Source organism: Sinohyriopsis cumingii, chromosome 9 (assembly GCF_028554795.1).
Source record: "Sinohyriopsis cumingii isolate HCF-2022 chromosome 9, ASM2855479v2, whole genome shotgun sequence".
NCBI lineage: Eukaryota > Metazoa > Mollusca > Bivalvia > Unionida > Unionidae > Sinohyriopsis > Sinohyriopsis cumingii.
In genome coordinates this window covers 46,239,834-46,259,163 of record NC_142969.1, presented here as the reverse complement: position 1 = coordinate 46,259,163, position 19,330 = coordinate 46,239,834, and the positions used below count along the sequence as shown (strand labels likewise).

At 36.7% G+C, this 19,330-nt stretch overlaps 1 protein-coding gene across 3 annotated transcripts in view; it reads left to right on the top strand.

The window, feature by feature from the left end:
- LOC149791738 (deoxynucleoside triphosphate triphosphohydrolase SAMHD1-like) overlaps positions 1 to 19,330 on the top strand; it is a 103,085-nt gene that overhangs the window by 6,590 nt on the left and 77,165 nt on the right. The window contains exon 1 of one of the 3 annotated variants that reach the window (XM_089970237.1): positions 4,963 to 5,115. The exons of 1 other annotated variant lie outside the window; for it this stretch is intronic. The gene's annotated coding sequence lies outside the window, so the exon portion shown is untranslated. Of the gene's footprint in view, positions 1 to 4,962; positions 5,116 to 7,896; positions 7,979 to 19,330 lie in introns of those variants that run through there. One more of the 3 variants, XM_089970239.1, reaches the window with a different exon arrangement.

The window sequence follows — 19,330 nt, the reverse complement described above, 5'->3', positions numbered from 1 at the left end:
ACACAAAACCTGACACACAACAGCGTAAATCTGATACGAAACAAGATCAAGGTATTGCGTTATCTATCGATTCATTCTACAGAGTCACCAAGCTACCTAAGACCATTACATATACGAGACAAGAACAAATGGAAATCTTAGTACTTGACAAACAAACAACGGCGTATATCTAATACGAAACAAGATCAAGCTATTGCATTATCTATCGATTCATTCTATTGAGTCACCAAGCTACCTAAGACCATTACATATACGAGACAAGAACAAATTGAAATTTGAGTACTTGAGAAACAAACGACGGCGTATATATGATACGAAACCAGCCCAAACCATTGTGTTATCTATCTAGCTGTTACTTTTTCAGAGGCACCAAACCATGAAAACATTACATATACTAGACGAGAACAAATAGAAATTAAAGTACTTGACATAATCAAAGTGATGATTTGCAATAAATACTTACAAAGACAATACAAGCAAAATTGAATAAAAATGAACATACAAGGGCTGCGCTACTTATTACGGGGCGTCGGAAGGGAACGCTCTCAATGCGGTGTGTGCCTGTGGTGGTGGGAGATCTGTTACTGTGTACCAAGCAGAGGAGATGCTGATTTGGTTTAGGTAGTATCCTTTCCATAGATGTTATAATTTCCCAATATTTAAGGATTTCCTGATTTGATTTCCCCAGTTATAATAAAGAGATAGTACATGATAAAGTTGTGTTGGCAATTGATGTAGTGCGTGTAACCATTATTGCACGTCTATCTGTTGTTCATGTAATTTTAAAATGAACTCTAAGTAAGGAAACGAAACACGAAAGACTTCTCTCTCTCTCTCTCTCTCTCTCGTCCCATTTGTACTCAGAGTTTATATCGATCCAAGCCGCTCTGAGACTGTGCGACTTTGTCATCAAATCATTTAGTCGAGAACACAATACTAGCTCTTTAATAAAATTCGTGATGCATGATTCAACACTGTCACTAAAATATCTTCCAAGCTTTATCTATTCGATATCCTCTTACCCACAGAGGTAATTGAAATGTAGTCATAATGACACGTTATTCACACGTTTAACGTTGGGCTGGAAAAAATTAAAAATACACTGGTCAACAGTGAAATCATTACTGACTTGAAAAGGCCCTAATCTGTAGTATTTTGGTGTGCCGAACACGAATATAACCGTGAAAAATTTGTATTGGCTCTCGTTTTGAAGATATTCATATACCTCATTTTCTATGTTTCACTGTGTAAATTTCTCCAGTAGGACTGCAGCAACATCCGGAATAATGGTGTAACATTGCATAATACCATCATGCTCACATCATCCACAGTTGATTGCATCATTGTCTGATGCAATGCAATACTAATGCCATGCGGCTGCTGAAGTAAGTTGACGTCAGCAGTGTACTATTCATGTGTAGGCCTATTATACTAATGCCAGGCGGCTGCTGAAGCTGACGTAAGCAGTGTACTATATAAAGCCCAATCAGATAGGTTCAGCATTTAAAATATTTTAGACGTTGTGTGAGACAGTTCAAGCTACTGTTACATAAAACTTATTATTTTATCCATTTACGTACAATAAAGAACAGTAATGCCTCGAAAGTGTGTTAATACCGCGGACAATTTTTGCTATATTTGTGGGGAAGTGACATTTGCCAACCAGAAGAAAAGTATCAATTCTCAAGTGAAGAAGGCATATCATCTTTACTTCGGATGCAAGGTTGGTGACCAAGACAAGCCTTGGGCTCCGCATATATGCTGTGCTACATGTACAACACAGCTTTCACAGTGGTTGAATTGCAAAAGGTCATCAATGCCGTTTGCAGTCCCAATGGTGTGGAGAGAGCCAAGCAACCACCTAAATGACTGTTACTTCTGCTTGGTTCCTCCTCTTTCCGGCGGAATAACGAAGCGAAAGAAGTCGAGAATAGTCTACCCAAACATTCCGTCTGCATTGAGACCAGTTCCACATGGTGAGGGACTTCCTATTCCAGAACCTCCAGCAGAATATTCTCTTGATTCATCTGATGAAGACAAAGGTGAGTCGACCTGTTCTTCTCCTGGTCCATCAGCATGCAGTGATCCAGATTTTCACTGTGGTGCATCATCAACCCCACACAGAATAACACAGGAAGAACTAAATGACCTGATTCGTGATTTGGACTTATCAAAGAACAAGGCAGAATTGCTAGGATCAAGACTCCAACAATGGAATCTTCTAGAAGAAGATGTCACAATTACTGCATATCGAAAGCGCCACCAGCAATTGGAGCCTTTCTTCAGAAAGGAAAGTAATCTGAAATTCTGTTCCGATATTGAGGGCCTCATGAATGCTTTAAAAATCACTCATGACCCACAAGAATGGAGACTATTTGTGGACTCTTCGAAACTGAGTCTCAAGGCTGTGCTTTTGCAAAATGGAAACATTCTTCCATCTATTCCAGTAGCGTATGCTGTCCACATGGAAGAGACATACGATAACTTAAGGCAGCTACTGAATTCCATTGAGTATAACAAGTACAGCTGGCACCTCTGTGGTGATTTGAAGGTAGTTGCCCTTTTAATGGGACTGCAGCAAGGATATACAAAATACATGTGTTTCTTATGCGAGTGGGATAGCCGAGCAAGGGAAATGCACTACATGAGGAAGGAATGGACTCACAGGCAGAATGTAGCCATTGGAGAGAAGAATATCCAACACCCAGCTCTGGTTGAGGCTCAGAAAATCTTGCTACCACCCCTTCACATCAAACTAGGTTTGATGAAGAACTTCGTGAAAGCCATTGACCGGACTTTGCCAGCATTCCGATACCTGCATGAAAAATTCCCTCGACTCAGCGAAGCAAAGATTAAAGAGGGAGTTTTTGTGGGTCCTCAGATTCGAGAGCTTTTCAAAGATGACCGGTTCAACAACTTGCTGGAAGGTGACGCGAAACAAGCATGGAATGCTTTTCGCCTAGTTTCTACAAACTTCCTCGGAAATGTTAGGGCAGAAAACTATAAGGAACTAGTAGAAGACATGTTGATGAAGTATAAGAAACTTGGCTGCAATATGTCTCTAAAGATTCACTTCCTTCATTCCCATTTGGATTTCTTTCCTAGCAACTGTGGTATTGTTAGTGATGAACGTTTTCATCAAGATATCGCAACAATGGAACAAAGATACCAGGGAAAATGGTCCACTACAATGCTGGCTGACTACTGCTGGACACTCCTCAGAGATGCTCCCGAACAGCTGTACAAGAGACAGGCGAAGAAATCTAAGATGTAGTCAATGACTTGATTTTTTATAGGTAGGCTATTACAGTTGACCTTTTACTATTGGAATGCATTTCGTTATGTAAACATTAATTTCTTGCAGATTACAAAAAAACTAGAGCCAATTTTGCAATTTGACTGTCATATTCGTGTTCAGCACATAAAAATTGATAAGAATTGACTAATTTTATTTCAGTAACATGACTTTTGTAAAAATTTGTTGTCCAGTGATATCATTGACTTAACATAATCATTTCTTGGATCACGAATCAAATACATAATGTGATATTTCGGGATTTATGAAAATCTCTTTGTTCGCAGCCACAATTAGTACATCAGTAATCGCTTCATTTCTTTTAAATATTAGGTATGGTCTATAAAAAAATCTTATATGAACATGGTCACTTTCTGAGAGCACTTGTAGTGCATGTATGTCAATAGCAAAATATTGTATGCTCTCCGTATGTATAAATGACTATCTGTCTCTCATTTCTGATGAATCGTTTCTTGTCCATAAAGATTAAAGGATATATATATATATATATATATATATATATATATATATATATATATATATATATATATGCCGAGCAGCCGTAGAATCAGATCCGTAGATCACACACACACACACACACATAGCCGGTAGCCTAGTGGTTAGAGCGTCCGCCTCTGATGCGGTAGGTCGTGGGTCCGATCCCCGGCCGAGTCATACCAAAGACTTACAACAATGGTATAGTAACAGCTGCCTCGCCTGGCGCTCAGCATTAGAGGTTAGTGTTAGCAGCGATATGACTGAAAAATTGATAAAGGTACGTTGAAAATCAAAAACACACACACAGACACTCACTCACACACACACACACATACACACACAGATATATATATATATATATATATATATATATATATATATATATATATATATATATATATATATATATATATATATATATGTGTGTGTGTGTGTGTGTGTGTGTGTGTAGTGAACAAATCGGTTATGTACATGTTGAAATTTTGATATAACTTGTAGAGCCTGCTTGTCGAGAGGAAAATGTTGTACGATCTCCATATGTCTGTCTATCTTTCTCTTTCGCTCTCTCTGTGTTTTGGTTGACACAAACAAGGCAGTTCCTTCAGGCATTAGAGCTTATAACGCATATAATAAACAGAATATACTTCTGATGAATTGTTTATTATCCATTAAGATTGCAGATAATGTATACATGCAGAAAATCCTTAGAATCCGATCCGTAGAGAAGGGGGCCTGGAGCGGGATACAGTCATGTGTTTATTTCTAGTTGCTTACTGAGACCTTTGGCCTTGCTTCATGCATTTAATTAGAAATGCATTTTCGAGCGGTTTAAGGCACTGGTGTATGGAAGTTAGACATTAGGTGCCGTTACTTGCAGCGCGCTTTCGATTCCTGGTTTGAAGAATGATAAAAATAATTAATCTATGACCTGCTTTATTATCTCGGATAGTTAGATATAGAGCAAGAATGACATATAGATTGAACGAAAGAAACGAAGATGGTGCACAATATACAAGACGATTGGCTGACAGGACGTGTTTACATAGCATTATATGGCGGAGTTCCAAGTGAATATGTGCATTGATTGGACTCTTTTGTAAATGATAAAACAAACTAGGAGCGCACCAAGGCATTTCAGGCACTTGGCACGTGAGCTATCGAAAAGAATTATAACTATTTGGCTCACACCAACTGCGCATGGTTTACCTTCTAGCACATATCAAATATATGCATAATCTAAACACATCGCGCACCTACTGTACAATGTGTAGGTCTGCCAGTGAGTGAAGAACATCATTCTCTTGGTTACGCTACTTGTACTGGTAAGTTTAATTTAAGCTGTAGTTATGCAGTAGTAGTACTAAAATAGAGACCATATTGCTACTTTAATTTTCATACAAGTAAAAATAATCTAAATGTTTGGTTTCCACAGTTTAAACGATTAATTCTTTCAAAATCGTTTTTCCTTGTAATAAGCGATCGATATATGTTTATGTGACACCACAGAATCATGCGATCATTTTACGTCTGCTGACAGGTTGTTTGTTCAAAATTATGTACATGCAAGATGCAAGGTCATACTCAATAGTTTAGGATCTGTCATATATATATATATATATATATATATATATATATATATATATATATATATATATATATATATATATATATATATATATATCGATAGACATGTAGTTTGTTCAAAATTATTAAATAGTTATACTGAGTAGTTTACGATTAGTCTTATATATATATATATATATATATATATATATATATATATATATATATATATATATATATACTGACAGAGCGAGAGATAGAGACAGACACACAGGTAGATAGATATACATGTATGTATATTTTCCCAGAATAGAGACAGGATATTTGCTTGCTACAAGTTGCTCTTCGTAAATAATGGGTATATTTTATCTCGTTTCATGACAAGCTCATTATTTGCAAGATTGACAAGCCAATAGTGAAAATACACAAGTTTTTCACCTACAACATGAAATACATTCTTTATTAACTCTGAGCAAGCAATTATCAAATTGGGGAGCATTATCTATAACAGATTTAGAGCATGGTCCTTATTGCATCCCTCGAGATCATGTGAGCGGTTTACTTTTAATGCTCTGCTGTTTTGTGTATCTTCAGTAGTACTATAATTCTCCTTCATAATTCAAGGCAGAATAGCACATGCAACATCGAAGAGGAAGGTATATGTACATGATTAGATTTGAGCTTGGTTCGCTTGCATGTGTGGCGGCCATATTTATATTACACAACGTCAAAAATAACTCCATTTTCTTGGTTAATGTTATCGAAGCGGCAATGAAAATATGTATCTCCAGAGACTTATCACGTTTATTTCACATGGAAAGTGCAGTAATGCACAACCTAACGTAAAATATATTCACGTGTGTATGTTATATGCGTTCTTGAATGTTTCCGTTTCACACGAAACCATATCCATGCATCCAATCGTCCACTTTTGCACCTTTTGATTCGTCTTCTCTACATTTCTCTTCAGCTTTTATAATACCACGCCTGCATCTACAAATGACACTACAAATGACACTGCTAATCTGCTACTACCTCTAGTACTACTACTACCGCTACTACTACTACCGCTGCTAATACTACCACTACAACTACTAATATTACTTCTACTATTTCTACTACCACTAAGACTAGCGTTACTACTACTTCTACTACAACTACAACTACTACCGCTACTGCTACTACTGCTGTTGCTACTGCTACTACTACTACTACTACTACTACTACTACTACTACTACAACTCATACTGCTATTATAAAATGATGCGATGTTTACATAAGTAACCATATGTACGGATTTTCCCCCGTGACGAAACCTACAAGTCATTTCGCATTCCTGCTTCCACGGCAGACGTTTTGGAAATTTCACGAAATTATACACCGTGATCAATAGATTAACAACGAAAAATGCTACATTATAAAAGGCAAGTAGTTATTTGTGTGTACCATTTTTATAATAATTTCATTGACCGCTCCAATGGCCAAGTGGTTAGAGCGTCCGCCTCGGATTCGGAAGGTCGTGGATTCAAACCCCGGCCGAGTCATACCAAATACATAACAATGGTACTAACAGCTGTCCCGTTTGTCGCTCAGCATTAAGAGGTTAGTGTTAGGACTGGTCAGCCTGGTGTCATGATAATGTGATTGAGTGGGACATGATGCTACATGTTTGCGGCATGAAGCCCCAATGATTGACGTCAATATAAACTGCCACACTGCAGACATCTTAGCGATATGACTACAAAATTGTTAAAGCTTCGTTAAAAAACACACACAAACACACACACACACACACATTTCATTAGGCCGCTGGGAGGTCGCGGGTCCGAAAACCAACCGAGTCATACCAAAGATAGCTAACATTATTATTAGCATCTGCCTCGCCTGGCGCTCAGCATTAAACGGCTGGTATCAAGAATGCTCGGCCTGGTGTCAGGATAATGTGACTGGGAGGGACATGATGCTACATGTCGGCGTCATGATGCACCAATGCTAGATATCATTATAAACTGCCACACTGCAAATATCGTAGTTTAATGACTAAATTTTTGTTAAAGGTACGTTAACAATCCAAATCACACACACACACACACACACACACACACACACACACACACGTGCTAGTAGTCGTAGTAGTAGTAGGAGTAGTGGTACAGATATTGCGAAATATGTATGGTGATCCTGCATCGAGTAGTACCACTACTGTTACATATACTACCATGATTGATTCCACTCACATCAATACCAATACCAATAATATATCTCCTGCAGCAGTGAAACAGCTGAAACTACCACTTCGGTATGTGATAGTGCTAAGGTTAATTATTCAGCACCATATATTCCCACCATCGTCGTTCTATTCAAGCATTCATCCTTACTAAACTCTTACCGACACTTCAATCCCACGTCCTGCACATACACAGTGTGTATGTATGCATGTATGTATGTATATATGTATGTATGTATGTATGTATGTATGCATGTATGTATGTATGTATGAATGTTCTTGTTGTTATATAGGGTTTAACGCCATTTTTCAGCACAGCGTAGACTATACATGGCGGCCAGTAAAAATGGTGAAGGAAGAACCCGGGAAAATCACCGACCCACGACAAACTACTGGTAAGCTTTCTCACCTACTAACATTGGCGGAATCCGAGACTCGAACACACGCAGACATAGATGAGATGGCAGTAATCCGTAACGATGAGCCACTCGGCGCCCCCATATATGTATGTATGTATGTATGTATGTATGTATGTATGTATTGTTACGTATATTTGATTTAATTTAATTGTTTGTAAGTTTTAAAATCTTTCTATTTTTAATTTCATTACATGTCAAAGTAATGTAATTTTGTTTACTAGGAATTTGATATTTTCCAGAAATTAGTTCGACCTGACTGCTAGTCGTAAACACCGAACTTTGTATTATTTGCTTACCTAGTTCCTGACCTTGATTGAAAATCAAGTAAACAAATTCTTTCTAATTAATTTTAATGTGTGAATGATAATAGTGAAACCGAGGCTGTACTTATGCGAGTAAATACATTCTAAGCCATTCTGGAATGTGATCACGTGTTCATCATCCGGGAATCTCTTTTGCGTCTCAAGTTACTGTATAAGCTTTGTTTATAGAGAAAGTAGTCATTCGGACTTCTAAACACTGGGTCGTAAAGGTGATCCTTTTGTTGTGATAATTTGGAATTATATTTTAATTTTTATTCAAACTATTTGGATTCTAAATATTAATTCTTTTTCCTGGAAATATTCTCAAATTCAAACACCGGAATATGGTTTGTGAATCAAAAAAGAACTGTAAACACATCCGTAACATAAAGTCTACAGTATACGTCATCGCCTTCTATTTCTGATGTTTCGTCGGGACTCGAACTCAAATTTCATTAGAACATTTCATTACTAAGATTTCAAAAATTTAATTCGTGGATTATTCTTTGATTTATTTTGGGATTTGATTCTTAAAACCGTAAGTTCTTATTTTTTTCATTGTTACTGTGTTTTTCCAGGGAAATAAATTATTTGTTATATTTTTCAAAGCGTGTTGTTCTCACTCCTTCTTTTGTTTCTGTTTATTAGAGCCTAAACACGTAACATAAAAATTGGGGGCTCGTCCGAGAGTTAAGAATTTTGGCTAACATATTTCACAAAACATTGTTTTTTGAAATTTGAATTCCCCATGTTTTTGAAATCTTTAATGAAATCGGCAGGCTTTTGCTAAAATGTCATCGAAAGTGAACATCTTTCTTTCAAGTCCTACACAGGACCAATTAAACCCTTTAAATAAAACATGAATTAATTCAACTTGCCAGAAAATATGATCTTTCTGAGGTAAAGTCTTCCTTAGCGAAGCAAGAAATAAAAAATAGTGTGGTCCAGTACATGGTAGAAAAGAATGTTTTGGATAAAAGTGCTTTGGTTTCGATTAGTAAGTCTGTATCAAGCTCTAACATAAACTTAAAGGAATTAGAAGATGGAATTGGGGTTGAGGAAGCTGGGACATTAGAAAGATAAAGAAGAAAAACAAATGCAAATGAAGTTACAAGTGGAGAAAGAGAAAGGGCAAAAAAAATTGGAGCAATAGAAAGAACAAATGTTATTACAGAAGGAAGAAAAACTAATGCATTTACAATTTGAGAAAGAGGAGAGAGAGCGACAGGAAAGAGAGAAAGAAAAACGAATGTAGTTACAAATTGAGAAAGAGGAGAGAGATAGACAGGAAAGAGAAAAAGAAAAGGAAATGCAATTAAAAGAAAAAGAAAAAAGAAAGACGAACGCAGTTACAAGAAAAACAAATGCAGTTACGATTTGAGAGAGAGAGAGAGAGAGAGAGAGAGAGAGAGTCGGATGCAAAGTGAGAAGGAAGAGAGAGAATATCAATGCAGAATAAAAGAAATAGAGCTGGCAAGTGAAAAGAACATTCCTTCTTCAAATGCAAATTAACGTTTTTATGTTGCAAAGAATACTAAGTTAGTGCCCCCTTTCAGAGAAAGAGAAGTAGACAAATATTTTACTCGTTTTGAAAACGTTGCTAAAAATTTGAAATAGCCAAGGTAAGGCTAGTGATATTTACAATTCACCGTCAGTTCACCAAAGTGGTGACTATGATGTAGTTAAGGAATGCATCTTAAGGGGTTATTAGTTAGTCCCAGAAGCTTATCGGCAAAAATTCAGAAACCCTAAAAGTAAGCTGGACAAACTCATGTCGAATTAGCTAAAGAAGGAGAGCAGTTATTTGATAGATGGTGCTTAGCCAAGAAAGTTGAACAAGATCTTGAAAGTCTCAAAAACAACTTTTATTACTTGAAGAGTTCAAGAACTGTGTCCATAGTGCCATTAAGACTTATGTTGATGAGAATAAGATCGAAACCTTGGGAAATGCTGCTCGTGCTGCTGCTGAGTATTATTTATCTCATAAAATTCATTTTGCAGGCAAGTCTTCCACTCAGCAGTCTTCGGGCAGAAAAGTATATAAGCCGGATACAAGCCCTTCTAAATCTCCAACTGGCACAACATTTAAAAATCAAGCTTCAGATAAGCTTGATCAAAGGTCCTTGTCTCTTCCTACGTATACCTATTGAAAGAGGAAAAGACACGTTATTTCTGATTGTTACAACTTGGAAAATAGGCATTATAATCAAGACAGACCTATTCAGAATGTTCTTTTTCTAAGCGGTCAAGGTCACGGTCATGGACTGAAATCCATACATTTGTTCGGTCTAATAAACCCCAGTTTGGTTTTATTATGGAGAATTATGAACCATACATATCGAAGGGTTCTATATCACTCTTTGGTGATTTGGCCAATCCTACCCCTATTAAAATTTTAAGGAACACAGGAGTTTCTCAGATTGTTTTATTCTCTTGCATTTTGCCTTTTTCTGAGAAGTCTTCTTCTAATGAGAGTGTTCTTATTCAGGAAGTAGAGTGCGGCTTTTTTAATGTTTTTGTCCATTGTGTAAATTTGTCATCATACTTAGTATCAGGACCAGTGACAGTGGGCAACGTGTGTGCTTTACCGGTTGAGGGCATTCGTTTATTACTAGGCAACGACATAGCAGGAGACAAGGTTGTGGTTCATCCACGTATAACTGACAAGTGTTGTTTGGATCAGAAAGTCGATCAAATTCAAAAGTATTCCCTGATTTATTCCCAGCTGAAGTTACAAGACGTTCTAGACAACTTAAGCACGATCGAATAGATACTGATCAAACTGGATGACGATTACTAATATAGTCCCCATCGAATCAAGATGGAAATCGATAATTTGAGGAAGTCGACGGAAATGTTGAGAGAGATGATGAAAAAAGAAGAGGAGAAGAAGGATGATGAAGAGGACATAAAAGAAAAGAGACAATGGAATGAAAAGATGAAAAAGAAAGAAGAGAATGAAAAGAGGAAAAAAGAGCAAGAGGAGAAGGAAAAACAGGGGGAGGATAAACAATGAAAAAAGGAAGACAACAGGAATAACAAAACTATGATGATGGTGGAGGAAATGAAGAAATTAGAAGAACAAAAAGAAGAAGAAACGCAAAGGCCCTTTTCAGGGCTAATCCATTGCCTCGAAAAGATTCGCTTTCTTGCCTAAAAATTTTTTAGTCGATTTTGTATTTTTTATTTGAGGTTTGCCTCCAAATAAAACTTATTCTCTTGCCTAATAAAATTTTTAGTCGATTTTGTAGTTAAGATGTGATAAGTTGATGTTCATCAATCTATGTCTTTCTGTTGTATGCATTATATATGTCAAAGTCTATATCTCTATTCTATTTGTCTCTGCCTCGAGTAGCGCGTATTCAGGTCAAACCCTAACTACATTGTTACCAATGCCCAGTACCGTGACGTCACCACACCTGTTCCATTGCTATTGTCCATATAGAACAACCCCACTTTCCCTTGACGCTATACAGGCCCAATATTCCCATGTTCAATTCCTCTTGACGCTAAACGTGCCCAGGGGTCAGTAAAAGTATTGACGCTAAACGTGTCCACGACCTTTTTGAGTGGGATTTCCTTTGACGCTAAAATGCCCCCACTATACTACTGACATGATGTCACACGTCTGCAGCATAATGCCCCAGTACTAGACATCATTAAAAACTGTCAAACTGCATACATCGTAATGTAATGACTCAAAAATTGTTAAAACTACGTTAAAAATCCAAATCACACACACACACACACACACACACACACACACACACACACACACACACATTCTTTCAGTTGCGGATTTCAACCACGAATAAGAATATGTGCAAATAATAGTAGCAGTACTATTATTGCGAAATATGTATGGTCATCCTGCATTGAGTAGTACCACTACTTTAACAGTTACAACTACTAACATGAGTAATGCCACTCTTTTTAATGCCAATACCATCTGTCCTTTAGCAGTTAAACAACTGCCACTATCACTTCGGTTTGTCTTAGTGTTATTGTTAATTCTAAAGCACCAAATCTTTCCCCCATCTTTGTTCTATTCAAGCTTTCATCCTTTCTAAACTCTTACCGACTCTTCAACCCCACGCTCTGCGCATACACAGTATGTATGTATGTATGTATGTATGTATGTATGTATGTATGTATGTATGTATGTATGTATGTATGTATGTATGTATGTATGTATACATGTATGTATGTATGTATGTATGTATGTATATGCATGTATGTGACACTCTGGTGGCCTATTGGTTAAAGCGTCCGCCTCGGATGAGGGAGGTCGCGGGTTCGAACACCGGCCGAGCGATACCAAAGACTTATACAAATGGTATTAACAGCCTCTTCGCTATGCGCTCAGCATTAAATTGTTAGTGCTAGGACTGGTCGACCTGGTGTCAGGATAATGTGACTGGGTGTGACATCATGCTATGTGTCTGCGGCATGATTCTCCAGCGCTGGACATCAGCAGCAGAGAGGGCGAACACACCAAAGGATTCCGACAAAAAAAAAATAAAACAAAATAATAAAATCATCTCGTAGAAAGGTCCAGATTTTTACAAATAAACGTTTCCTTGAGATGTTTTATTTCTGTAATGGCCGATTATACTAATAAAACCTTAGTTCGAAATAGTAGCTGAAAAATAAAGTACTCTACGTGTTTATTTATTTTTTTGTTTATTTTTTTGACGACCAACATTGGTAGATGCCCTCTCTGCTGCTATTCATGTTCCTTTTGTTGCATTTATTTTTTGTTCCTTGAATCAACCACGTACAATTGTGCATATCTGTTTAAATAAATTTTTTAATTTATCCAAATATTTTATCAAGACCTACACGATATCTTGTTCTAGGATCGTGTAAATTTATTGTTATAAATCCATGCGGAGTAGCTTGCGCTCATGAAAAGAAGTTTTTAAATTTAATTATATCCATGTCACCGCTGCACCAGGTTTGATGAATATTTCTAAGTGTGTGTGTGTCTACGCCATTAAACACAACTAAAATATTGCAATTGTCTCTAATTACTTTCGGAATTTGTGTGTACCGCTGAGTAACATAGATCTCATCTGTATTTTTATGTCTACCTCGAGAAAATATTTTTGCTGGGTTTGCTTGTTTATCCAGCATCACATCGTCGTATACAACTAAATTATTAATAAACCCATCAAGATCATCTACGGACGGTGCTTCTTCGATATCTGTTATAAAATTAATAATATTTTCACCGTTATTTATTAATCCTGCATTTTCGTTAAAATCTCTTAATACTTCATAACACCTCTGATCATCAACGGATGGTGCCACCAAATATAATGTATCCCATTTCAACCATCTCATTATCAAATTAAGTAATAATTGTGTCTTACCCGATCCAGATGGTCCTATGATAATTATTCTGATGGAATTCGGTAACGCAGGGTGGTGTTTAACTGGCTCTCGTCGCCGAGTTGCTGAGAAATCAATTATATCCATATATTTTATAACATGAATTTATATTGTTTACGTTGCAGATCTAAAACTCCAACTACTGATTTAGTTACGGTTACAACAAAAAATAAAAAATAGCGTATGGTGGAAAATGTTCTGCATGCGGTAGAAAGAAATTTTTATTTTTCCCTAATAAGCGCGGTGGTGATATTGCTAATTTGATGTCAAAGTTTCCAGGTGCTCCATGGTCTAAATATCCAGGAGAAAAACATCTACCAGGATATAATTATTGCGGTCCTGGTACCAGACTTGATATCAGGCTCGATAATCAAGATCAACCAAAGCCAGACGAGGAACCAGTAAACGCTATTGATCGAGCTTGTCATGTTCATGATGTTGCGTATAAGAGTAAAAATCTACAAGACAGGCATATTTGCAGATGTGAAATTAATTCATGCGTTAAATTCTATAAAAAATAAAAATATGAGAGAAAAATTAGCTAATTGGTTAGTAAGATCTGCGACGAAAGGTAAATTAGCGCTTGGGGCTGGTAATATATAAAAATGGAATCAATTTATTATAGTCCAAGAGGATACTGGAAAGGTAAAGCAGCAATTAGTAAACTTGCTGCTGCAGCAGCGGTTAAACATTCTACTGCTAAAGCGTGGTTATCCAAACAAGCAATATGGCAAATTTACCTACCACCGCCGAAACAAATTCAATACGCATATTTTGATGTTAGTGTTCCTAATGAAGTTCATCAAGCAGATATTCTGTTTTTATCGCATGATACTGTACGTAGAAAAACATACAAGTACGCGTTGACTGTTGTTGATGTTGCAAGTAGATATAAAGAGGTAGAACCGTTATCAACGAAAACATTATCTGAAGTAGCCGATGCGTTTGAACGAATTTATCAACGAGGACTCGGACCACAAGGTGGTCTGCGATGGCCACAGCTGCTACAGGTTGATCCTGGCAAGGAATTTCTTGGTCCAGTATCATCGTTGATGAAGCAACATAATACCAAAATACGACGAGGGCATACTGCAATTCATCGTGATCAGGCAATTGTGGAGCGATTTAATCGAACACTTGCCGAGCGGTTATTTGGATATCAATACGCGAGGAAATTTATTCAGGATACGAGATCTCGCGAATGGGTGCAAGATTACCAAGCGTGAGATTACGCGAACGACCAATATGAAACCTATTAATGCAATTACAAAAAAAATATACCAATAAAACGACGTGATTTAACACAGTCAGTGCTAGGTAATATTACAGTTAGATATTTATATGAACCGGGTGAACTTGAAGGTGGTAAAAAAAGAGCTACTGATCCTATTTGGAGTGTTACCACACACAAAATATCCACCGTGACAAGATCCTCAAGTAGACCTGCAATCTACAGATTAGATTCGGCTGCTCCTCAACGTGGATTTGTACGTGAACAATTACAAGTAATTCCCGAGGATACACAATTACCACCCAAATCACTTAACTAACACTGGTGCCAGCACCCCGACGTCGATTACACTCAACACAGGTCAAGATCACATTTTCTCGTGTATGACCGCGACTACTATCTTTTCTTATCTACGGTAAATTGTCTTGAATCATTATTCGAATACCTCCACAGCATATACAATTACAACTTGCGCAATGATTATTCTGCTGCTGTTTTAATTCAGTAATAAATTCAGCATCAAGATCAAAGTCGCGTTTATTTTTTTTATCTGATTGTTTGTATCCTGTTAATTTTTTTCTTATTATATCATCATCGATGATGTTAAATTTATTAACGATTTCAGGAATTATAATTCTACGTAATTGAGATATTTTTCTAACCCTTGATACCGCTAAATAGACTAAATTTGACCACTCGATACGATCGTCTACAATCCAGACTCGTGTATCAGAAATAGTTAATCCCTGAGACGAGTGGATCGTCATAACGTATCCCAACACCCATGGAGATTTGTCAGCGCGTAATGCATCTTCGACAACAATGATATCAACAGCGACAATATCATTTAGTACGAGATTTTGTTTTTCAGTCTGTCCTGGAATATCAACATTAATATTCTGTTTTCATGTATCTGATGGTCTATAACACAACGATACGGGTAATTCTGAGTACTTTTCTTTATGCAGCTGAAATAACTGCTGTTGTAAAGCGTCTCTGATTATTTTTCTGCTTGCTACTATCAGATCGTTGGGTATCCATAAATTCAAAAAATTACTCATTGAGGTCTCTGAGATCACTTCGCGTATTATTTCGCACTGAATTTTGTTTGATTGTAATCTGATTAATTTCTTAAACTCCTTTAAATTTGCATCAAGAGCTCTATGATCATCATCTATTTCTTCGTAATAATCAACGAAACTTTTTAACCAATCATGTGGAGATGGTCCAACAAATGGCGGTGGTTGACCATGATCACCACACATTCTTATAGCGGTATTTTTCGTCAATAACCAATCAAAAAACATTTTTAATGTATCTAATGACACCGTAAATATCTCGTCCCAAATAATTATTTTAGGTATATATTTTTCTCCCATTCGTTCAGGAGTCCATGTATCCCCGCGCCACCGAAAGAAACTATGATACTTGCAAGATTATACCTGTCGTTGTTTCATCTCTCGTGCAAGTCTATGTGTGGGTGTCAGCACGATCACATCTGAATTTCTAAAAACATTAATTGCTCGAGTAGTTTTGCCGCATCCACCAGGTCCATTAAGATATACTGTCTTATATCTAGTTATTGGATCACTCACTGATGGCGCGTTTCGACATTTTTGATATTGTATTACACTTACGATAAAAATTTCTCATCGGAACATCTGCTGATTCTGTATAATTGTGTAATATTTCCTTTTTTATTCTCCACGAACTCCATCGTTCATCATTACTTGTAAATTTCATAACAGACTCTAAATATTTACTCGAAATATTTAACGAATCTGTTGCGACTCTGACTGCGGTTTCAGGAAATCTATTAATCATCGATAATAGAAACATAAGCCAACATAGAAGATCTTAGATGAGTATACTGTGGGGAGACATCATTTATGTAACTAACGATCGTACCTAATTTTGTTTCGTCGGATAAATAAACACTTTCTCTATTTACAAATATATTTCTCGCTGTTGTGTCAGCGATTATAAAATCGTACTCGGCATCATCTAGAATTAATCGTGTGTGATGTCTTTTATGATCATATGCACCACCTTGAGTAAATTTACCTATTATTCTACTGCCGAGATCTTTTGCGGTTTTAAGTTTAATCTCGAGAATCTTAGGAGCTTCTTTGATAATATCATCTTCGGAAACACCAGGACATTTCTCCTTAAATTCGTTAATAACTTCATCGAGACTGACGGAATCTGGCATGGGCAACCAAACTTCGGTCTGCGCGTGATATGATATAATTGCCTCGCTGATAACCAACGATGTCAGTACCGCACAATCTAGCATATATCGTAATAAAACTATAGGTACCCAACGTTTTTCACAAAAATGTCTGCCAAACCAAACATAACAAATCTTGTGAAGATTTTCATTAAACTGGAATGATTCAACACAAGCGAATCCAGTTAGATCAAAATCAGGTAATGGTCCATTAATTGCCACTCGCGTCATCTCGTTTGTGGGGTGACCGAATCTTTTAAAATCCACAGAACAATCTCCGTATCCTAGAAAACTTCCCGGATCACATGCAACTATATCAACCGAAATAACATCATTGTAATTATATTTGGTATTCCACAATCCGCCGTGTCCGTATTTGACGCAACTTGCGCGTACATCCTCGAATAAATCGAATCGTGTTGGTTTCCATAAATATTTTTCTCTAGCAAAATGAGCCGCAACAGATCGAACGGTAAAACAATTAGTTAATAATTTGTCAGTATTTTCCGCGTGCTTGCACTCTAAAAACTTCTTCGCGAGATTTTTCATCTCGTCATGGAGAGATTCTGCTCGATATATTTCACCATTCGGTTTAACAAACCGATCAAATTCACCCTCCTCATCACTTTTAAATAACCATACCGATACAGGATCGTTTTTACATATTTCGCTAATAAAATCAAACATGCCTGTCCCCATATCTGAGGTGTAAAATCTAACAGTTCGATCACGTGGAAATATTGTTACTGCGCTAGTCCATGCGTGTGCGTTATGATCAATAATATTTATTGGAGCTCCTTTTGAATTATATTTTGATTCGTGTAGTACTTCTCCGGTTATCATTGATATTGTTATTGGAAATTTTTATATTTTTCCTAGTTCAGCAACATCTTTTATTGTAGCACCGGTATCCTTAACTGAATCAGCCCACGTGTTTATTTTTTGACGTCTTAAATCAGTTAATCCGTTTCCACGCATCGCGTTTGTAAAGTGTTCTATTACTCGTTCGGCTACACAATTTAATCTTGAAAATTTCATGAGTGTCATTTTATCAACGTTGGGTTTTTTATTTATCTCATAGATTCCATAAATAACTGCTGTTACAGGGTACGCTTGTTCATAATACGGTTTGTCAATACCAGTCAACAGACCCGGTTTGGAATTTTTACTTAATATGATAGCTTTATTATTACCAAGGACAGGATCATATGTATCACGGATAATCCAACTACCTGTTTCTGTTAGTACAATAAATTTTACTCTGAAGAAATATTTTTGATTGCCCTCGTATTCAGTGATGTAGTTAATGATAGTTGCCGCTCGTTTGTCATTCATTGTAGCGTCCTTGACAGTGTTGCGAACAATCTTGAACGTTGACCATACATGAGATGCACCATCTGTGTAAAATTCTTTCTTGGCGTCGTGAATTTTACTGATCAAACTTTTATTTTTCGGATCAACCAAATCTCGTACTGGTAAGTCATGAGATAATCTGTCGAGATTAAATTTATATTTAGAAGGCCCAGTTTGGGATAATCTCTCGAATTCGTTCATATAATTAAAACAAGTATTTAAATAAAGAATATTATATATATTATATATATGATGAATCAGTGCATTTGGTTCATGATCGGCTCAGTAAATCGCTGCAACAAATCCTGTAGAGGTGAATTTTGTTGGATGCACTTACAAAGTATACGACGAGGAAGTCTAGGACCAATACCGTGTCTGCGATGTGGTGTTGGAGTGCGAGGAAAAACAAAATTATGTGGAAAGCGCGGTGGAATACGTTTCAGAGAACTTAGGAGATATTATGACAACAATAAAAATAACAGTGAAAACACTATAAAATCCGTGGAGGATTATATATCAATATTTCAGAGAAACAATGATTTAAACAAATAATATTATTATAATGGAGTAAAATAAATTTGTCCCACATCCTGTCATAGCAAACTATGAATCAAATATTGATGGTGTGATCAGAAATTGCAGGTTAAAAAGACCAGTTGGTCATGTCATTAATACTGGTTATCTAGCGTTCACATGCGAAGGGAATAAGAAAAGCTATCTTTGTCATAGATTTGTGTATGAATGTCATAATGGGATGATCAAAGACGGTCTTGTGATCGATCACATTAACGGCTTGAAAATTGACAATATTTTATCCA